Source organism: Mus musculus, chromosome 10 (assembly GCF_000001635.26).
Source record: "Mus musculus strain C57BL/6J chromosome 10, GRCm38.p6 C57BL/6J".
Classification (NCBI taxonomy): domain Eukaryota; kingdom Metazoa; phylum Chordata; class Mammalia; order Rodentia; family Muridae; genus Mus; species Mus musculus.
Window position 1 is genome coordinate 29692702 of NC_000076.6, and position 14823 is coordinate 29707524.

General features: G+C 38.4%; 1 long non-coding RNA gene and 1 pseudogene across 1 annotated transcript; both read right to left on the bottom strand.

Annotated features, from left to right (window-relative positions):
* Window positions 1-415: 415 nt before the first annotated feature.
* Window positions 416-9776, bottom strand: Gm46219. Its single transcript, XR_001779752.2, has 2 exons — window positions 9608-9776; window positions 416-1941 (listed from the first exon to the last, which is right to left on the bottom strand). It is a non-coding gene; the product is annotated as a predicted gene, 46219 (long non-coding RNA).
* Gm10275 (predicted pseudogene 10275) lies at window positions 6045-6678 on the bottom strand (annotated as a pseudogene).
* Window positions 9777-14823: the final 5047 nt, after the last annotated feature.

The following is a 14823-nucleotide window of genomic DNA, read 5'->3' on the forward strand; positions in this document are numbered from 1 at the left end:
GTGCTGAGTATTGTCTTTGGGAGATGATAACACGGCACGCTTCAATTGTCCGGTTTTACCCAATCGAGTTGAACAAATGAGACCATGGCATTGGCTTGTAATGCTTTTCGCCATTCTGTTATCTGAAGATTTTTAGGAAAAGATAGTATGGAAAATCATATTGTTTCTTCTGTTTGTCATTTTCCCAAAGCTCTGGTTTCACAAGTGTATTTTTCACCTCCTTTCCTCTTTCACACTTTGATTTCTGTAACAGGCTCAGAGCACTTTGTAGTGTACTTTCCATGGTGTAGCTCCACTTCTTTTCCTGCGGTGAACTAGCACCCAGTTCTGCAGGCACTGTTCTGAAGACTCGGTTACTAGAATAGTTTGAAATTATCATTTTGATACTCTTCTGGATAAATGTTCTCTTTCTCTCTTTCCCTTTCTCCTGCTCTCTCTTTCCTTGAGTTTATCTACCCTCCCAGCATACAACTTCTTTCACTTAGCTCATGTACCATGCCGATAATTCTGCTCTGTACTATGTCTTAACCTTAGGTCCCTGGCTATGGATCTCTAACCTGTGGTTAATGTGGACCTTGTTAATGGAAGCCTTCCAATCACATTTGTTGAGTCTCTTCAATAACCCGTGGAAAAGGCACTGTTTCATCTGTGAAGTATGTCAGTCGTCAAGTTCTGGAAGCTTCTGAATTAGTATATCATTACACACATGCAGTGTACTTACTTTCATCTTATTGCTCTCTGTCACCTCATAGCATGCTTTTCAAGGTTTAGAAAACAGAAAGCCACCCGGTTGTTATCTGCACGGTTATGCAGCTGAGTTGAAAAGATAAAAGGTCAGAGTTAAGTCATCGTAAAGTTTATCTCCAGAGACAGAAGGGTAATACTTTTCTTCAACTGGAAAGTCATAGCATACATACACGTCTGTTTACAGAGAGCAGCCAGTGGGGCCACCAGTCAGAAGCTAGGACTAGCCAGCCCAGGATCTGGAGCTTCGGAAAGAATGGCAGAAATGTGACATGCTGAAGAGATAGCCACTATCAGATGCCATTATGGCACAGGAAGTGAGATACTCCTCTTCCTTGGTCCCCATTTCTGCTGCTGCTTTCATTAACACAAGATAAGTCGTCGGTTGTAAACGTCCTGCTGGGAAGAAATGTGGCTACGTGCAGCATAGACAAAAGACCGGAAACAGATTGCAACACAACAGAAAAAATGACCATCTCACCCCAACTGCCCCCACCATCCCTTACCTTAAGGCTGTTTCTGTTTCACTGTACAGAGCTCTAATTCTCAATTTTTCTTAGTTTGATTCCATTTCTTCATTGCTTCCCAAGAAAAATTTCTTCCTGTATTTTCTCAGTGATTATGGTGAGGGAGAGGACCAAGAGTATATGTTCAAAGAGGCACTTGACCAGGAGAGATCATATTCTCGGTTTTTGACAGGAGTCCTTGTCCAGATGTCTGCATCATCAGGTCTAGATCTGAGGTTCAGCTTTATAATAATGATGCAATTAATGTTGGCAAGGTTTTTAACAAGCTTTCTTATCTATAGAATGAGAATGATGATGATACTAACCTTAAACTTTGTTTAATAAACAAATTAAAGAGGATACCCAATATCATCACAGCCAGTGAGTTTTGATACGTGATTATTGCTATTACTGTTTTAAACATCATTATATTACTGGTTAAATAAAAGTGCTAGTAGCCTTGCTTTGTGGTGTGTGTGTGTGTGTGTGTGTGTGTGTGTGTGTGTGTGTATGTGCATGCTTGGGTATGCAGGTACATACTTGTATGTAATGCATAGGTGTGCATTGACATGTCTATAGGTACATATGTAGGCAACAGGATGACTTTGAGTGCCATCTCAGGAATGCCATCCACTTCCATTAAGATAGAGTCTGGAGCTCAACAATTAGGCCAGCAAAATCAGCAAATGTTCTAAAAAGAAGAAAATAAATACTAATTCACAATATATTTTGATATAGAAAATTCCTTAATCAAATTGCACACCCATGAAGATCATCACTGTGGAGTTAAAATGTTGCTATTTTAATATTTCAGTGGCATTTTATAAGCATGTAGCTATGAGCATTAAAGGTTGGTGATAAAGTGTCTCCTGCTATAAAAGTGTTAACTACCAGTGCGTCCAATGCAAAGATATGCATCCATTTGATACATTTCTCCTGTCCCTCTTTTTATTACTTTTTGGAAAATGGGGCTGAATGGATGCTTTGGCTCTCCTTGTTCAATTTTTCTCCTTCATGGTGTCTATTTCACAGGTTGGTTCTGCATAAAAATGATTTAACTATGTTCAATATTTTTTAAAAAACACCAATTAACATATTTGTTGGATTTTTTTAATGCCATCAAGTCTTTGGTGAGATGGAATATCCTTTTCTAAGCTTGCTTTGGCATTGGTAAAGCTCTGTATGAGCTTCACAGTGTCTTTCCTAACTTTGGAAACAGAGGATTCAGTCCTAATATCAAAAGACACTTTGAACTTCAGCATGAAAGATATGGAAGTTAGAAAGCTGTGTTATTGCCTAAAATCTATCCAGTGCTTTGAGTCCCATTTCTATCTGGTTATTATCATCTTAGTACCATCATCTACATTGCTTGTGGAAGTGTCCAATACAAAGGCTAAATTTACACTATGGGGTAACAGTGTTTCTACTGTTTCCAATATGACTGGAGTCTGAGCATTTTTAAAACCAATGCAAATATAAGCAATTTAATGGTTGCAAGTATATTCCTGTGCAATGCAGAAATTTACTTTTTCCTTGTCAGAATAAGACAAAGGAACAAAGCATCAATGGGTTGGAATGTTTGGGTAACAGGAAAGCATTCATCAGAGATTTATCGTGGAGGGAACTAATTAGAAAATGGTTAAGCACATTGATCTGACTGTAATAAGTGTCTTCTCTGTAGCTGTAAGAATGATGGCAGTTGTCTTCGGGTCATAATCTCCACAGGGAGTTTGTTGAAAGTGGTATGAAAGGACATCACAAAGACACAAAATAAAGGAAAATGATTGATGATTTGTGAGGAAAATTAAAAACTTCAACATTGTTTTCAGCATCATTTTACAATGTTTCTCCTACACAGCAATTATGTTTAGAACAGTCTAACCTTATAAGGTCCAGCATATGGACTTCATGCCACTTGCTGCATTGTTACAAAGGACAGTCTCAGTGGCAGTGTAAATTGAATTGGTTCATAAATACTTTCCTCTTTGTTGCAGTCAAATATTTTGTAGAAAGAAGTCTTTAGATACACACTTACAGCTTGTTATAGGTGCATCTGTACATCTAATAGCTTGAGCCTAGAATATTCAAGCTTCCACTCCCCCACATCTCTATCTCTCTCTAGCTAGACATCATTGTTTATTTTTCTTTTATTGAAAAGAGATTTTTTTTCCCACTCAATTTATTCTGCTTTCTCCTTCCTATCCAGATTCACATCCTTTCTGTCTCTTATTAAAAAAGAGCAGGCTTCTAAGAGACAAGAACAAAACATACCAAAATAAAATATAATCAGATAAAGCAAAACCTTCATAATTCAGACAAGGGAAACCAATCAAAGCAAAACAGCCTAAGACATGGCACAAGAATCAAAGTCACTCATTCACACATTCATAAGTTCCCTAAAAATAAGTAACCTGAAAGCTATAATATAGAAACAGAGGCCCTCATGCAGACCCCTGTAGACCCTGAGCTTGCTGCTTCTGTGTCTGTGAGTTCATATGAGCTTTGCTTCAGCGATTTAGAGGACCCTGTTTTCCTGGTGCCCCCATTCCCTCTGCCTCTTACACGGTTCCCATCTCCTGTTTCTCTGAGTTTCCTGAGATCTGATGGGAGAATTTGCTGGAGACATACTGTTTATATCTCTGTGTTCCAAGGTCTCTGCATAATGCCCGAGAGAAGGTCTTTTTATTTGATCTTATTTGCTAGCGGAGGAAGCTTCTCTTATGCTGACAGAATAAGGCTTTTATAATAATATCATTAGGAGTCAGTTTATTATTCTTGGTGTTTGTTTTTGTCATTGATGTGGTTATTGTTTTTGTTGGTTTCTGTTGTTGTTCGTGGTGGTGGTTTTGTTTCTTGTTTTCCTTTGTATTGTTTTAGACCAGTAGTGTTTGGTTTTACCTTAGATCTCTGGGTTATTTGTCTCTGGTTCTTGGTCACCTAAACAATGTCAAGTATAGAGTCTATCTTATAGAATGGGCTTTAAGTCAAATTAGACATTGGTTGGCTACTCAAATAAGCTTTGTGCCACCATTGGCCTAGCATATTTTGCAGGCAGGACACCAGTGTAGATCAAAGACTTTGTGGTTTGGTTAGTGTTTACATTTCTGTTTTGGTATCTTGCAGAGTACCTTTTACTATCAAAGATGCTTCAACATAGGGGTGAAGGTTCTCTGTAGGCACTAGCTGGACCTCTCTTCATGTTCAATGATTAGTTGGGTGTTATCTTCAGCAAAGGGGCATTGATACAATTTTGTGGGGTTGTCTTGGGAACAACCTGGTTTATATGAAGATTTCTGTGGGACCCCTTTGGCCAATAACTCAATTGGATGTAACCTAGTCCTGAAACCAGAACCTTCATTTGGTGACAAGTGATGGCCATTTGGGACTTTGTCTCCTGTATTATTTAGAGACGTCATTTGGATCACCTGCATTTATTATAGGATGTTTCTACTACTCTAGGTTTCCATACCACTCCTCCAACATTCCTCAAGTCTAGCTATCTCTACTGAATTTCCTCCCCTGCCTCACCTGATACTCATAGTTCAGTTCCCCACCTTACCCCCAGTCCACCCATGAAATCTATTCTATTGCTTTCTTCCTGGTAGATGCATGTGTCTCTCCTAGTCACTTCCTCTATAACTAAGCTCTCTGGGTACACAGATTAGGGCTTTGTCATTATTTACTCTACTACTAATATGCATATATAGTTTAATACATACCACATTTATCTTTTAAAGATGCTGAACATTTCTTTGTGATTCTCAGCGATTTGAGTTTCCCCAATTGAGAATTCTGTTTAGATCTGTACCCCATGTTTAAATGGGAGTGTTTGTTTGTTTGTTTGATACCTAGTTTCTTGAGTTCTTTATAAAGTTTGGATATTAGTCCTCTATCAGATATGTAGTTGGTAAAAAGAAAAAATTCTCATTCAATAAGTTATTTGTTTGTCTGAATGTTGGTGTTCTTTGCTTTACAGAACCATTTATTAATAGTTGATATTAGTACCTGTGTTAATGGTAGTCTCTTCAGGAACTGGTTTCCTGTGCCAATATATTCAAAACTATTACCTACTTTCTCTTCTGTCAGGTTCAGTTTTTCTGATGTTGAGGTATTTATTTTATTGCTCTATACAATTAAGCTTTCTATTCTGTTTGGATTTGAGTTTTTGCAAGATGATAAGTACGGATCTATTTGCATCCTTCTACATACAGTGATTCAAATTTACCATTTGGTGAATTTTTTTTCCAATGCATATTTCTGACTTCTGTTAAAACACTGGTATATGTAGGTGTATGGATTTATGGTAGGATCTTCAATAAGATTTCATGAATTAATTAATGTATCTGTTTTTATGATAGTGTTGTGCTGTTTGCATTACTATTGCTTTGCAGTTCAACTTGAAATTGGGAATAGTTTCTTATTTTTTTTTATTGTTGAGGTTTTTTTTTTTTTTTCAGTGTGTGTTTCCATATGAAGCTGAGATTTGTCCTGTCAAGATCTTTGTAGAATTGTGTTGGATTTTGATGGGGACTGCATTGAATTAGTAGATTCCTTTTTGTAGAATGTCCACTTTTACTATGTTAATCTTACTGATGCATGAAGACAAGAGATCTTTCTACCTTCTAATATATTCTTTAGTTTCTTTCTTGAATTACTTGAAATTGTTATCACACAAGTCTTTTGCCCCAAGATATTTTATATTCTTTAAGGCTATTGTGAAAACTGTTCTTTCCCAAATTTCTTTCTTAGTCTTTTGTCATTTTGTATATAGGAAGTCTATTGATTTTTTTTTTCCACTGGTTATCAGATAGTCTTTTATTGGAATATTTTCTTGTTGCTTCTTAACTAGCTGGGCACTCCACTGCACCACTGTTGATGTCATCTATGATGTCATGAGGGTGGCGGCCATCCACATTGCAGCCCACAGACTGTGCAGTACCCAGGATCTCCTTGATAGTTCCAGAAAGTTCTCTAGCCAAAGACCGGTGTCTCATCTGCCGGGCAATGTTGACAATCTCATCAAAAGTAATGTTCCCACTGTGTTTAATGTTCTTCTGCTTCTTCCTGTCTCTCGGTGGCTCCTTGAGGGCTTTGATGATCAGGGCTGAGGCAGAAGGCACCACCTCGATCTGGGCCTGTCTGTTCTGGATGGTCAGTTTCACTGTAATTCTGAGACCCTTCCAGTCACCGGTAGCCTTGGCAATGTCATCGCCAACTTTCTTCGGAGACAGACCCAGAGGACCGATCTTCGGGGCCAAGGCGGATGTGGCGCCGACCTCGCCTCCGGTGCACCTCAGGTACACGACTTTGACCTCGTTGGGGTCGAACTTGGGCGGCATGGTGGAGGCGGCTGGTGTCGGATGAACCCGGATTCGGGACGACCGAAGAAAGTTGCACCGTTGCCTCCTCCGAGCCGAAAGCCGAAAAGCGATTTTTTTTTTTGAGCCAATTTTGTGTCCATCTACTTTGCTGAAATTGTTTATCAGCTGGAGGCATTTCCTGGTAGAATCTTTTCCCCCTAGAAGTACACTTCATTTATAGAAAAAAATATTTAGTATGATACCTGTTTACTAGGCAATGGGTTTCATAGGAACAATATCATCAAATATATTATATATCTGAAACAAACTCACTCTCCATTATTCTGTTTTGTCTCTCATTCTACATAGTATTAGTCACCCACATACATTCAAATAGGGTCTCTTCTATTTGATGTTTTATATGTATACATATGGATATATGGATATGAATATGTATTCATTAAATATTGTGTATATACATGTATATATGTCTGCATATGGATATATACATATGCAGATATATATGCAATTTATATATTTGAATAAACATATAACACACACATATATGTATATATAATTTATATATATAAAATGGTGCATTGGTCTGAATATAGTACATTTCTTTTCTGGAGCTTAAGGTACATACATATGAAATGAAATGTTTGATGTGACTTTAATGTGCATCTAAAGAAAAGCTTTACCATATCAAGCACAAATATCTTAAACAATTTCAAGTAACTGAAAAGGCAGAATAAATGTAGTCAATAGTGTTGGTAAACTGTTACATTTTTCACACTTACTATGCCAGAAAAAATCAAGTCATGAATACAACAGAATGTACTACTTTTCCTATCTTAAGAAGCCATTGCCAAAGTTAATGCCCAATGTTTAATCACAAAGTGCTGAGACTAAAGGCGTGTCCACCACTGCCTGGCAAGATTTTTAAATTTTACTCTCAGAGGTGAAAAACAAATGATGGTTAAAGTATAGAGGTCTAGAGATAAAACAAACTTCCTCAGGAGATAATCAGGCCAAACTGGATGGAATTCAAGGGGTCCAGTGTATAATTTTCTAAAACATAAGAGAGGTAAGTTTTAAAAATAATCCCAAACATTAGAAGCTCTTATTCTAACCTGATCAAATTGTACTATAGAGAAGGAATTTCTAAAGTAGAAAACCAGAGAGCAAAATGAGTATTTTTTTAAAGGCACACAATATTTTGTTTCTGACATGTTGAATGCGTTGGCTATATAGCCAGGGTTTTATGTAGCTCAGACTGGCCTCAAACTCACAATGTAGTCAAGGAGGATCTTAAACTTCTGCTTCTGCTTCTTTTGTTGTTTTTTTTTTTTTTCCTTGTTGGGAACTGAAATTACAGATCTGGGCCAAACTCAGTTTATATGGTACTGGTGATGGAACCCTGAGACTTTACATGCTATACAACTGAGTCATATCGTTTGCCCCATCAGTACACATTCAAAAACCAACTAAACTAAGAGTATATGTTAAATAAGAATGTACACCAAAGGGCCTAATAACTATTGATGAGCTGTATCTATTTTCTTTCTGGCCTCAGAGATCCCAGAGGCAAGGTTTGTACTACATTATCACTGAATACGTGAGGGATTCCATATTATTTATTTTTTTCACATAAATGCAAGCCTCAAACTTGGTCTTTTGGAATAAGAATAATTCCTTTAACTCAAATGGAAAGCGCATGTTTTACTCATTCTCTGTTCCTTTGCTGCCACATGAACATGGCAACACACTGTATCAAGAACAGTTTAATACAAATGTTAGCCAAATTGGTGAAACACTTCCCTTCTTGACAAATAATCTCACATAAAGCAAGAAAATTTAGAGATTAGTTTTCATTCTAGTTGAGTATAATTAAATCATATGCTCAAATCAGTAATAAAGATTTTTTTCAATTAAACTATCTGTTTTTCAATTTTCCCTCCCTCAATTGGTTTATTTCTATCTAATATAAACCACTATTATCTCATAGAGATGAATATATGTATATTGAAAAAGGCAATGAAGAATTTGGAAAGATGTAAATAGTGATTGTGTTCCTTATAAACATTGGCAAATGTTGCCCAAATTCTGCTGGCATTTCCTTTATCCCTTTATCTTAGGTTTTGAGCATAGAAATAAATTTTATTCTATGGTCTCTTATTAAGTGGAGGATAGTTACTAGCCTAATAATTTGACATCAGATTTCAAAAACTTTAGTTTCAACACCAGTTCACTTTTGGCATAATGAGAGGAATTTGTAGTGTTCCTTGTCATGAACTTCTAGCCATGCTTCTATGCCATCAATAACATTGTTCATTTTCTAGCAGCCACAGATAGAAACAAACTTCCTACATGGTTCAAAACACTATTTACTTAAGTGCCTCTCTCTCAGTATGGACTTAGAGATTGCATTATCTTTTTTTTTTTTAATTACATTTACTCTGTGTGTGTGTGTGTGAGAGAGAGAGAGAGAGACAGACAGACAGACAGACAGAGACAGAGACAGAGACAGAGACAGAGACAGAGACAGAGACAGAGAGAGAGACAGACAGACAAAGAACCAGAGTATGAAGGTTGGGAAATTAGTGGATGATTTGTAAGCATTCAGTTCTCTTCTACCAAGTGAGTTCAAGGGATAAAACTCAGGTTATGAGGGTTAAAAGCAAGAGTCTAATCACTCCTCCATATCACTACTTTTAGCAACAAATTTGAAGAGATTGTTTAACCATTGTTTACACAGGAGTATGTCTATTCTGTTATTCAAGAGAGAGTTGATATCAATCAGAAAGATGCAAAAAATGCAGTATTGGAGATTATTTGGACTGCCTTTACAGTCCATGATCACACTTGGACTTCCTACATCATCTCTGTTAACAGTTTTGGAAACACACAAACACAGAGACACATTCAGAGCCACTCTCCCCTAATTTCCCCATTTAATTAAAAAATTCCTGGAATCACTTTGATTAAAGCAGAGTCATTAACTAATCACAATAGCCAAACCGCAATATCAGTTGTCTAGAACAGGTTCCAGCATACCTCTGATACCAGGAGATGGCTCAGTGCTCCAGCTCCATGTGGGTGTCGTTGCTACCCTAGGATACCCAAGTCACCGTTACAACAATGCAGAATGATGCTGTGTTTGCAGAAACAACACATTCTTCCAAGTCTAGGCAGGCTGTATTTGCTGTGGCTGGGAGGCATGATGGTAATCAGTTTCAGTGTAGACTTTTTTCTGATTCCCCTTTTCCTTCTCCCAAATCTAACCCCACCCCTGCTGTCACGTGCATTCTATCTCATCCTTTGGGGTGTGTGTGCCCTATTGGGCAATTATGTCTCAGCCATGCACAGTTTGGAAGTAGACCAAAAGTGTAGCCAACACATTTGAGAATTCAGAACTTTTTATTTTATTTTTTTTGTTATAGAGGATAAGGGAACTTGACTAACAAAAACCCTTAAAACTTGAAAGAGAATCACAATGTATGAACATTTTGTTTAGTATTAATGAAGTAAGAGGTTTGGAGCGGGAACTGTGATCCTTCTGCAGGTGATTCTGCCACTGACACAGCAGACCAAGTCTCAGGTGGTAAATAGCAGTAAGCAGAAGGTGATCAAAGGATGTGCAAAAAGCAAAGTTGAGCAAAAGAACATACAATATGAAGAATGGCTGCAAGACACACCCTCTCAGTCCTTTCTTTCCCAAGTACAATAGAAGGCAACCCTTGGATGGAAAGGTCAATATTTCAGTGACACAATAAGCTTGGGCTTCCCGTATGATAAAATTTGCCTCCATTTACTCTTCAAATATAGTTCTCTTACTCTGCCACTACCATTCCAAACCATAACCCTGCTTTCTACACTATACTAACCTCTCTTCTATGTAATAGATTTGATGGAGAATTCAACAATATTGTGGGGAGGAAATGGAGGCATTTTAGATTCCAAAGACTCTTCTTAATTCATAGATATAAGCAGAAAATAATAGAGACTTTCATTTAAAATGCACAGAATTTGTTGCTACAAATAGGGTGGAATGAGATTTTGTGGGATTGATTAAATATACACTGGATATTATGGGAGTTTCTCAGATACACCCAGATTTGAATGTAAAGAATTATTTATGCAAATGTGCTCAAACATTATAAACTGTGCATCAGTTTACAATGTGCATGGAGGAGGAAACACAGTTATAATGAAATTTTCATATTGCTTGGCAATCATCAATGGAATTTTTGGATAATGGCCTCAGTGAGTAGTATCCTTTGTGGAAGCCTAAAGGGATTATAGGTAATAGGATTATTGCTTTACTTTCATCTTGCATGAACACCTTCTGGGGTAAATGAAGAGCCAAAATCAGCCTTTTATTCTATGGGTCTCTGTTAACAGAATATGTGGACCAGCCAGGAAGTGATCCCTGGAAATCTGCTAAACTTTGAGTCTGGCTATGTGAGCAAATAGGAACGAATCAAACATACAGAGAAATTGTTGACAATTTCCAGCCATCATTAATGTTCAGCGCTCCCTTGGATGTTAGCCACAGTCTTACCTTTAATCACTGGACACCCTTTGGATAATGCACCACACCTGGGACTAAGGATAATTTACCGCTTGCAGATGCGTTAGCACTGCAGTTCACTCGGACAGAAGTTTGCATTTGTTCAAGGTCCCAGAGGCTTTCCTTTTTATAGTGCAGTTATATCCACTAAAATTATAACTTCCAAATTTCTGTTCTATTTTATTGCTATCACGAAGTATTTATTACCTCTACAGCTTAAGTGGACATTGTTGAGATTTACTGCTGAAAACATTCAGCATGGGGACTGACAACAGCTACAACTGAACTCTGAAGCTTATGCACTGGGGCAACATTTTACAAGATGCCAGCAGAAAAGTGTATTCAGTTTTAGGTTCTGATGCCTTAAAAGTAGATGGACTCATTTCGATTAATGTATTGATGACCCTCTTTTCTTAGCTTGAGACTATTTTAGGCAGTGAGAAACTGAGTCTCTTCTTCAGGGGTTAGAGAACTATTTAGTTGTTGCGACTCTTGGTTCTTGGTGCTTTTGTGTTTATGTGCAAAGACCTCTTTTAGTGGCTTCCCACTTAGTTTTCCTATCAATTTCTTTCTCCTCTAAGCTATTCAATTTTTGTATATAGCATGGAAGGACTTTTCAGGAGTGTTACTGGATGAATCTTGGTCAAAGAAAAGTGAAGATTTCTTTGGGTTTTAATGTCTTTTGCTGTCAAATGATAGGATTTGCTTAAATTGGAGTATAACCTAGAAAGAATAGAGTTAAAGAGTTAGATAAGAAGCAAAACAGTGGAGATGTGAGCTGAGGCTTTGCACACTTTTCCACCAGAGGAGAAGTGGCTACCTTGGGCCAGATTCTCATCATCTCTATTACATGTGCATACACATAGGCCTGGCTGTCTATAGCAATCCAACATCGATGAAAGTTCCAGTAAAGAAACTAAACAACAACCAACTGGCAAAAACCTCTAAGCAATGATTTGTATTTACTGACGTTATGAATTGTGACATGATAAAGTCCTTTAATCAATTCCAGTTCTGACTTACTTAATAATACTCCCTACTAAGGAATCGAAGCTTGAGTTTGGAAAATGGCCCTGCCAGATGCCCAAGTCACACTTGAGCATTCTTCTCAGAGTTGCAAGGATCTTGAAGAATCAGAAAAAGGAATTTCTAAGCATCTTAGTACCCCACCATCTATCTCTGTGTCTTTTGTCTCTACCTGTGCTCCCTGCATGCCAGCCATCGTGACCTACTAACAGATTACATCATGTCTCTGTATATCTCAGACATGCAACAAATGGCTAGGGTTAGGGATGGAGAATAAGCACATCACTTTCCTTAAGGTAACAGAAATGTTGCTGTCACTGCTCACCTCAGCCCCAGTGCCTTCCTAGGCTTCATTTGTTCACTCCAGGTCCAACTGGGTTGTGTTAGTACTGCTATCAGTTTCCCAATAAGAACACACATTTTTGAGGTTGGAAATTATACATTTTTTCCCATCCTGGAAATCATCTGTTATTTCTCCCATTTCCAGTTGTAATAGAATGATAGCTTAGCTCAGGAAAAATGATGAAACTATGACACACTGAATCATGCAAAACTATGACTGAGCAATGACAATGAAAACAACGGTGCTCCCCAGCATCAGCCACTGACCACCAGTTAGGAGAGAGGGGTTCATCACAAGTGTCCAAAATTGCTGAGACAGTAAAATACTTTGCTTCTCTCTTGCTCGATTTTTTTCCTGACTCTACACTTAATTTGAATTAATGTTATGAATACTGTGAGGCCTTTGATTTGTGTTGCTGTGATACAGCACTAACTTTTACCAATTTTGGGTCAGAAAGGATTACAGTGACAGGCAGGAAGATCAATGGGATAGAATTCAAGACCCAGAAATGAACCTCACTCGATCTATGACAAAGGAGCTAAAACCATCCAGTGCAAAAAAGACAGCATTTTCAACAAATGGTGCTGGCTCAACTGGTGGTTAGCATGTAACAAGGCAAATCGACCCATTCTTATCTCTGTGTACAAAGCTCAAGTCCAAGTGGATCAAGCACCTTCACATAAAACCAGATACACTAAGACTTATAGAAGACAAAGTGGGGAAGAACCTTGAACATATGGACACAGGGGAAAAATTCCTGAACAGAACACCAATGGCTTGTGATGTAAGATCAAGAATTGACAAATGGGACCTGATAAAATTGCAAAGCTTCTGTAAGGCAAAGGACACTGTCATAAAACAAAAAGGCAACCAACAGATTGGGAAAAGATTTTCACCAATCCCACATCCAATAGAGGGTTAATATCCAATATACACAAAGAACTCAAGAAATTAGACTTCTGAGAATCAAATAGCCCTATTAAAAATGGGGTACAGAGCTAAACAAAGAAATCTCAACTGAGGAATAACTGAGAAGCACCTAAAGAAATGTTAAACATCCTTAGTCATCAGAGAAATACAAATCAAAACAACCCTGAGATTCCACCTCACACCAGTCAGAATGGCTAAGATCAAAAATTCAGGTGACAGTAGATGCTGGTGAGGATGTGGAGAAAGGAACACTCCTCCATTGCTAGTGGGATTGCAAGTTGGTACAACCACTCTGGAAATCAGTCTGGTGGTCCCTCAGAAAATTGGACATAGTTCTACCTGAGGATCCAACAGTACCACTCCTGGGCATATACCCAGAAGATGCTCCAACGATCAATAAGGACACATGTTCCACTATGTTCATAGCAGCCTTATTTATAGTAGTCAGAAGCTGGAAAGAATCCAGATGTCATTCAACAGAGGAATGGATACAGAAAAGGTGGTACATTTACACAATGGAATACTACTCAGCTATTAAAAATAATGAATTTATGAAATTCTTAGGGAAATGAATGGATCTAGAATATATCATCTGAGTTAGGTAACCCAATCACAAAAGAACACACATGGTATGCCCTCACTGATAAGTGGATATTAGCCCAGAATCCCAGAAGCTCAGAATAGCCAAAATACAATTCATAAACCAAATGAAACTCAAGAAGCAGGAAAACCATTGTGCAGATACTTCTATCCATCTTAGAAGGGGTGTGGGGTGGGGGACAAAACACCCATGGAAGGAGTTACGGAGACAAAGAGTAGAGTAAAGACTGAAGAAATGACCCTCTAGAGACTGACTCACCTGGGGATACATCCCACTTATAATCACCAAACCCAGACACTGTTGTGGCTGCCAACAAGTGCTTGCTGACAGGAGCCTGACATAGCTCTCTCCTGAGAGGCTCTGCCAGTGCCTCACAAATTCAGAAGTGGATGCTCACAGCCATCCATTGGGCTGAGCATAAAGGCCCCAATGAAGGAGTCAGAGAAAGAACCTAAGGAGCTAAAGGAGTCTGCAGCCCCATAGGAGGGACAACAATATGAACTAGCCAGTCCCTGTCCCCCCCAGAGCTCCCAGGGACTTAACTATCAACCAAAGAGCACACATGGTGGGACTTATGGCTCCAGCTGCATATGCAGCAGAGGATGGCCTAGTCGAACATCAATGGGAGGAGAGGCCCTTTGTCCTGTGAAGGCTCTATGCCCCAGTTTGAGGGAATGCCAGGGCCAGAAGTCAGGAGTGGGTGGGTTGGTGAGCATGGGGAGGGGTAAGGCGAGAGGGGGAGGGTGTTTTTCGGAGGGGAAACCAGGAAAGGGGATAACATTTGAAATGTAAATAAAGAA